Below are 8,600 nucleotides of genomic sequence, written 5' to 3'. Positions count from 1 at the left end.
GATTGAAAAACCGGCAACTCTTCTTAGTGCGTAAGACAGGGGCGAACACAGGGCCAGCTGTTGCCCCAGAATCAGATAGGCTAAAGCTTGAGTTAGAAAGTTGGAAGAAGAGCTGAGGTTAGAGAGGAAGTGTGGCGTCCACTACTCTGATGCCTTCAGGGCTAGCAGACAAGCAGGGAGAACAGGAGAAGCAGCTGGAGACCCTAGCATACTCTTTGGCAAAGCTAGGAGGGTGCAAGCTAAGGGGAGTAAGGTCCAAGTGCTTATGACAAAGCCTAATTGTGATGCCAAGGGTTGGAATTCCTGAGAAAGTGCGGAACAGTGCAGAGAAGGATATTGTGATGGACAGTGAAACAGACCAAACTCCCCTGGCCATCAAGAAGTTAATGCCCAAGCTCAGGCATGAGCCCGCATCCTTCAGGAGATACAGCAGATTGGGTGCCTAGGAAAAGTGGCCATTGTAGTGCCCAGGTGGGTGTTGCCCAGGACACCAGATTACCCTTGAAATACGGTACTTGGTTAATGCAGGAACAGCATGTATTCTTGTGTTCTAAACAACATGCGAAGCATCTGCCAAAGGTGTCTGGGGCCATCCACTGGTGTTTCTATTTGGTGATAGATTGGCAAGTTGATTATATTGCCCCCCTCCCTTCAAATGAGGGTTCTAAGTATGCCTTGGTTTATGTGGACATTGTGTCTGGTCTAACCCAAGCTTTCCCCTGTCACTGTGCAAACCAGTCTGTCACCATCAGGGGATTAGAGAAACTGAGTACCATGAACAGATACCTTTGTCGAAAATATAGTGATGGGGGGGGGTCCACATTTCAAAGGTCATGATGTGCAAGACTGGGAAAAGAACCTGATATTGAATGGACATTCCATCCCCCCTATAAACCACAACCAGCAGGGCTGGTAGAAAGGAAAAATGAAGTATTAAAGCAGCAGGTTAAATTACTAACAGGTAAAACCACCTTGGCCAAGTGGACTAAAGTACTGCCCAGCCTTTGATACATTTGAATGATCAGCTGGTAGATCCTGTTGCCCCTCATGCCAGACTGGGAGCCCTGCAGAAACACCCAACACCTTAAAGGTACAAAAGTCACAGAAGATAGAAGTTGGCCGGACTCTGACCACAGATCAATGTGCTGTGCTGCTGAGAACACCAGGCATAATCGCGCCTGGGAAAGGTGTCATCTACTGGAATTTGCGGTGGGATGTTCCCATCGGGGTGGGTGAGTTACTTCATACTCCTGGGGGAGGGGGAGCTACTCAGTCTCCCCTGGGGTCCCATTGTCCTGCTGCAGGCTGGGCGTGTGGAAGCACATGGTCCCTGGGATGGAACGCACACCAGTGCATGATGGGAGAATGCAGGTGTCCTGATCTGGCACATCCCGCCCCCACCATAGCTCCTCATGCCTGGTGGTGCTGCCTCCCCAGCCAACATGTATAGATGCACAACCAGGGGAAGTTTCTAAAGCTGCAGCCACATTAACATCTAAGGATCAGGCCACAGCTATAATTATTTTTTTTTAATGTTTATTTTTGAGAAAGAGAGGCAGAGACAGAGGGAGACAGAGAATCCCAAGCAGTCTCCGCACTGTCACTGCAGAGCCCAGCGTGGGGATCGAACTCATGTGAACTGTGAGATGATGACCTGAGCCAAAATCAGAAGTTGGATACTTAACTGAACCATCCAGGCACCCCGGCCACAGCTATAACTCTTATAGAAGGACAGTGACCAAGTGGGCTTGACCAACAGTTGGGTATGTTGGCAGCTGCCCCTCTCTAGCTTATCAGGTTGCCATGGGGGGTATCACCGGGGAGGGGACTGGAAAGCCTAGAACAGTACATTGAGGAAAACAAGCTAGGACTAGTACTCTTCATTCATCTGACATCACCAGTACTGATCCAGAAAACTGGCTTGTGGCTCACACTGTTGATAACACCCGACAAGGGTATTCTTTTTCTGTCAAACTACATGGGCAGCCCATCAAACTGATAACCAGGAAGGCGCTTAAAATACCACCATCAGAGCACTCAGATTGGAATAAGTTCATGTAGCTCACACCAGGTAAAGGACATTTGAGCATCAGGGTACCCCTATGCTGGAAACAGAAATATCACTCTAAACAGAACCAACCCAGTTGTGCCAGGAATACGGGATGGATATGAATGGAACCATCCAGTCATTCTGTCACATTAAAGGAGAGCCAGTGGTTTGGCACTGACCCATTACTCCCCTTCAGGTATTCCCTGGGTAGCCCTGATTGGGACCCAGTGGTTGTGTGGCCCAGTCCATGGCCATGGCTTCCACTTGGGTGGTTGGGGCACTTGCACCCTTGTTCTCCCTGGGCACAGAGGAGAATCCTCCCACTGTAACAAAAATTTGTAACCTCACTCTCCTCAAGAAAGAGGGCACATTCTGTTTCTACTGGTATGATCATTTGGCTACAGTTTTTGTCCCCGCCATTAGCCTGAGGGCATGTGATAGCACACGTAGAAGCCCTTACTACTTCACTAACAAGCCCTAAATGATAGCTGCCAATGGCTGTCTTTAGTGAACACTGAAAGGTCTCTAATTGGAAAAGCTGTGCTCCAAAATAGAACCGCCTTAGACATTATTATTGCCTCGCAAGGAGGTACCTGTGTCATTATAGAAACAGACTGTTGTGTGTTCATACCTGATGAGTCTGCTAATGTATCCTCTTTACTAAATCGCAGGAGGATGCAAATGAACTCTGAATAATCCTCAGCCTGGAGGACTCAGTAAATCAGTGGGCTCTTGGTGGGAAAAAAGTTACTTATTTTGGGAATCATTATCTTAATCTGTGCTTTTTTTTTTTTTTTTTTTACGAACCTGAATTATTTCCATGGTATCTGCTTTCAAATGTAGCCAGATAGCTGCCAAATGAGCCACCTCCATGCTAGTGAAGCCCCTTGCTGACCACGCCAGGCCCATTGCAGAAGAGGGAGGCATGAAAAATTTTAACATCCAGTCGGTCTTGAGGGTTGCAGTGTCTGGGGAGGTCATCAAGAAGACATGGTCACAGGTTGACCGGCAGGTTGGCCCCGGGCCATGGGAGGCTCCTCCACCCTCTCCATCTTTGAAACATGCACCCTGCCTCCTGTTCCCAGAGCCGGCCACCTCCAAAGATGCTGCCTTGAGTGAGCAAGTGTTGTGGAAGCCATCTGAGCTGTATACATGATGGAACCCTGTTAAGGTCTCTCTATAAATGTTTGAGATCATGGCGAGTAGGTGCAGAGATCTAGTGGTCTTGTGGCCACCTAGACAAGCCTCATAAGTAAGTTCCCTTGTGCATTAAACCTTCTGCCCACGGATCTGGATGGCTGCCTCTTTCCTTGGTTTCCCCCTGCCCTCCATGTACAAGGCCAATTTTAAATTTCACCCAAGCAACTACCTAATTTGTGAACCAACATCTGTTGCCAGTAGACCTGCTTGCATGAAATGTTAAAAGAAGTTCTTTAGTGAGAAGGAAAATAAAATAGGTTGGGAACTCGGAGCTGTATAATGAAAGGAAGAGCATCAAAGAGGAAATAGGTGAAGGTGAAATGAAAGCTTTTGTTTTTCTTATTCTTTTTGAATAGTCACCATGCTATATGCTACATTCTCAGAACTTGTATCTCTCACAACTGGAAGTTTGTGCGCTTTGATCACCTTCTTGTTTTCTTCTATTTTTCTTATTCTTAACTGATCTAACATAATGGATTGTTCAAAATGATAATGGCAAAGTATTTGATTATGTATGCTTATATATATGTGTTATGCGTATACAGATGTAGATGTAGATTTCCTTAGTAGAAGTAGAAGTGAAATGAATGACAACAATACAGGGACAGGAGGGAGCAATCAGGATTATTTTGTTATTATAAGAAATATGTCTATTATTTATTTTAGCAAATGCTAATCTCCTTATCCCAGAGAAAGGGGTGGGGGAATTTCAAAATTGGCTCAAGATTTTTTTTTATAAGAGGTGTCAAAACAAAAATTAAGTGAAAGGAAAAAATTGTGTATTTTTTAAAGTTGACAAATCAGGTAAAAGAGAAAATATGTTTTAATTTTCTTGTCGGAATGAAAGCTTAGCAATCAACAGGTTCCTAGTTTCAAAAGAATCCACCTATGTCAAAAGTGAGAGACGGACGGACCTACAGATGTAGGAAGCTGAAGGTTAATACTGACATAACTGGGAACCAGAATAGGAACACAGAGAAGTGGTCACAAGCTTCTCAATTAGTATTATCGGTGGCTGTTGCCATGTTATAAGTGTGTTCTGTGGCCTTGTTGCAAACCGCGAGACATTTTTGCAAATAAATATTAATAAGTACATATGTATACAAGTTCTATGAGATGCATTCTAAGAAAATAATCCATATTGGAAGCAACAGAAGTCTTTAAACTTATAAATTCAATATATGTTCTTAGCCTTTCTAAAATATCCAAATGTCACATCATTTGAAAATTAATCCAATAATGTTTTCCAAAGTTTGTAAGTATTGGACTGTTCACTAAAAGCTAAAGTCCTTTGTAAATACTTTAACAGCGGAATCTCACATAGAAGATGTGAATGTTGTATAATACTCTGATCCGAATACAGAAATTGATATAAAAATCTAAGTTAGCAGAAGTAATATTGATTTTAATGGTAAAACCAAATGAGAACAAGCACACAAATATTCTCATTCTTAAAAAGTGGGATGAGCTTATATGGTGCCAAAAGTACCCTAACACCAATTAGAAGATTCTTTTTGGCTCACCTTAACAGTTCAACCAACAAAATCCTAAAATGAAAGAAAATTTTCTTCATCTGTAATATTTGTCATGGAACAAAAATCAACTATCAGAGAAGGGCACCTATATGTATGTGTATACACACACACACACACACACACACACACACATATTATTTTAAAACTTCAAATTAAGCATGGTAACTTTTAAATATTAAATGAGTTATATTGGGGGGGGGTGCCCGGGTGGCTCAGTTGGTTAAGCATCAGACTTCGGCTCAGGTCGTGATCTCACAGCTTGTGAGTTCCTGTCCCGCGTGGGGCTCTGTGCTGACAGCTCAGAGTCTGGAGCCTGCTTTGGATTCTGCATCTCCCTCTCTGCCCCTACCCCACTCATGCTTTGTCTCTCTCTTAAACTTAAAAAAACTTAAAAAAAGTTTTTTAATAAACATATTGCATTTTTTAATTACTAGGTTATCTTATTTAGCAGTTATTTTGTGTATATATATCAAGTAAAAATTATTTTCCATTTTATTTTTGATGATTAGTTTTATGTGTTAGCTACGGTACCCAATTATTTAATCAAAGCTAATCTAGGTGTTGCTATAAAGATATTTTGTAGATGTTGTTAAAACCTACAATAATTTGACTTCAAGTAAAGAGGTTTGCCTTCAATGATACAGGTAGACTTCATCCAATCAGTAGAATGCTTTAAGGGCAAAACCTGAAGTTTACCAAAGAAGAAGAAGAAATTCTGCCTCAAGACTAAAACCTCAAGCCCTCCAGCCTGCAGACCTGCCCTACAGATTTCAGACTTGCCAGCCCCAACAATCACAAGTCGATTCCTTAAAATTAATCTCTTAACACACACACACACACACACACACACACACACACACACACACATACACATTGATTTTTGTTTCTCTGGAGAACCCCCACTGATACAGTACTGAAATATAACATCTTAATACAGTATTTGTACATAATACTAACACCTACCTATTATGCTTATATTTTTACCAAAAAAACTTTAAAACTGTCAGTTAATCCTGTACTAGAAAAAAAAATGACTTCTTGCCTATCATTGTGATTATTTGTTATCATTTCCGAAGAGTAACGTGTGTCAGGAGCTTAGAAACATGAATAGGCATTTAACCACAGAGAATAGAGTGGAATGGAATCTGAACTAGTCAAATCCGGTTAAGAATATATTTGGGGGGGGCTCTTCCGCCACCATTTGAAATCCAGCTCCATACAATGCTCCGCCACGGCTGTTGCCGTGACCCAGACTGCGCGCCAGCAACCCCCCACCCGCCCCCCGCAGCCCACAGCTCCACCACCATGGAGGACGTGAACGAGTACAGCAGCATAGAGGGATTCGCAGAGGGATCCGAGATCAACCGCGAGCAAGAATCCACAGGATGACGGCAAAATATTTATTGGAGGCTTGAGCTGGGATACAAGCAAGAAAGACCTGACAATATTTGTCTCGATTTGGGGAAATCGTAGACTGTACAATAAAAACAGATCCAGTGACTGGAAGCTCGAGAGGATTTGGATTTGTGCTTTTCAGAGACGCTGCTAGTGTTGATACGGTTTGGGAACTGAAAGAACACAAACTGGATGGCAAATTGATAGACCCCCAAAAGGGCCAGAGCTTTAAAAGGGAAAGAACCTCCCAAAAAGGTGTTTGTCGGTGGATTGAGCCACGGTACTTCCGAAGAACAAACTGAAGAATATTTTGGAGCCTTTGTAGATATTGAAAATATTGCACTTCCCGTGGAGACAAAACCAAATGAAAGAGGACTTTGCTTTATCACATATACCGATGAAGAGCCAGGAAAGAAATTGTTAGAAAGCAGATATCATCAAATTGGTTCTGGGAAGTGTGAAATCCAAGTTGCACAACCCAACGAGGTCTATAGGCAGCAACAGCAACAACAAAAAGGAGGAAGAGGTGCCGTGGCTGGTGGACAAGGTGGTACTAGGGGTCATGGACAAGGTCAGGGCCAAAACTGGAACCAGGGATTTAATAACTGTTATGATCAAGGATATGGAAATTATGATAGTGCCTTTGGTGGTGATCAAAACTATAGTGGCTGTGGCTGTGATTATACCGGGTATAACTAGGGAGACTGTGGATATGGACACAGATATGCAGACTACAGTGGCCAACAGAGCACTTATGGCAAGGCTTCTGGAGGGGGTGGCAAGCCATACTAAAGGAGGACTTTGGAGAAAACAGGAGGAGATTGCTAAACCCATCTTGCAGGACGGACGGCATTGAAGATCAGCCTTCTGTTGATCTAAGGTGATTATTTTGTAAAAGACTTCGTAGCGTACAAGACACAACTGTGTCCAACTGTATATAGCCGCCAATTAGTTTTCTTTGTTTTTACTTTGTCTTTTGCTCTCTGTATTATGACTCAGTGTGGAGTTGTGTTTATACAAATTTTATTTGTGTGATTTCATGTTAAACCTCAAATAAATGCTTCCTTATGTGATTGTTTTTCTGCATCAGGTACTAAAAAGCTCTGTAAAAGTGTAACTGAAAATAAACAATAATTAAGGCACAGTTTATTTTGTAGGGAATATTGGTCCATAGGGAGAAACGGTGGTCCTTTTTTGAATAGCCAGCTACAGTGTCCCCCTGTTCCCCATTTTTCTTAGATGTATTCTATATTCTGAGGCTTCATTTCCCTGCTAACTGAGGTTTCCACCACACCTTTAATATTTCTCTGTGCATTTGGAGACCTTGTCATAGTGTTGTCATTAGTGGAAGCTTTCTAGCCGACCATGAATCTTCTGGATTATATTGTGAAGAATTGTGCCTTTTTAGCACAAAGCATGTTGGTAGTTCCTTTTCATAAATAGAAGCAGTTGTGCTTTGTTCCTGTCTCTGGAAAGCCATTGGTTATGACACACTCAATCAGAATCTGGTCTGTTAGAAAGAGCTTTGGCTAATCGTAATACCATGACATTACTTGTTTTCTTGATTAAAACATCCAGATATACCCAGGGAAAAGGCAGTCTTAAACAGTGTGTTGGAGCTACAGTTTAAGAGTATCAGAAATTGTTACAAGGATTTTGGCAGAGAGGTATGAGGTGGTTAAAATTTGAGCAAAAGTGAGATGCAGATATTTGAAGTAGGGACTTGAGGAAGTCGGTTGTATTCTACTGGTATTGTCGCAGCAAGCACCAAACTGAACAAAATGTTTTCTTGTGGGGCGTTTTTTAGGAAGCTATATTGGGTGTTAACTGTTAATGTGGTGTGAGCTCTTAGAAAAAGTCATGCTAGTAGGTTTCATCATTTTTAATGCATTAGTGCTTGAGCTGCGTAGTTAAACATCCCGTATTCAGACATAGGAAGGAGTCGTGAGGAAAAGTATACTTTAAATTTTATGTATGTCGATGCAAATCTAAGGTGACCCGAGTTATTACAACAGATTTTCCTGGTGAGTCAAAAAGCAGTTTTAACTGTAGATTTTGAAGAATTTCCTGGCTAAATTTAAGCTTTAAATTTTATATTCACTGTCCTTGGATTTAAGGTTTTTTTGTTTTGTTTCTGTGGTTCTACATTAGCCTTTAGGATTGGCATACGGGTTCTTGTGCAGAGTAGTTGACCTCACCTTCCAGGAAATGTAAATTTTTTATGCTGCTGAACCTGCCTTTTGTTTTATTTGGTGCCTGCAACTTTCTTTGTTTAAGGATGTTTGTACTTGCTAGCTATCAAGTTACACTGCACTTGGCCTTGTTTTGCTCTTGTTTTGCTGTTTGACCTTAAACCTAGGCCAAGTACCAATGTTGGTTATTGCAAGGGACTGCTTATTCTTTCAACAGGCAACCTTAGG

The 8,600-nt window shown here is 42.1% G+C and overlaps 1 long non-coding RNA gene and 1 pseudogene across 1 annotated transcript; both read left to right on the top strand.

The window, feature by feature from the left end:
- Positions 1-327: 327 nt before the first annotated feature.
- Positions 328-3,337, top strand: LOC122232639. Its single transcript, XR_006210002.1, has 2 exons — positions 328-471; positions 2,894-3,337. It is a non-coding gene; the product is annotated as an uncharacterized LOC122232639 (long non-coding RNA).
- A 274-nt stretch (positions 3,338-3,611) lies between these two features.
- Positions 3,612-7,216, top strand: LOC102952892 (annotated as a pseudogene).
- Positions 7,217-8,600: the final 1,384 nt, after the last annotated feature.

This window comes from Panthera tigris, chromosome D3 (genome assembly GCF_018350195.1).
Source record: "Panthera tigris isolate Pti1 chromosome D3, P.tigris_Pti1_mat1.1, whole genome shotgun sequence".
Classification (NCBI taxonomy): Eukaryota; Metazoa; Chordata; class Mammalia; order Carnivora; family Felidae; genus Panthera; species Panthera tigris.
Note: the sequence above shows the minus strand (reverse complement) of the source record. Positions and strands in the feature narration are given on the sequence as shown.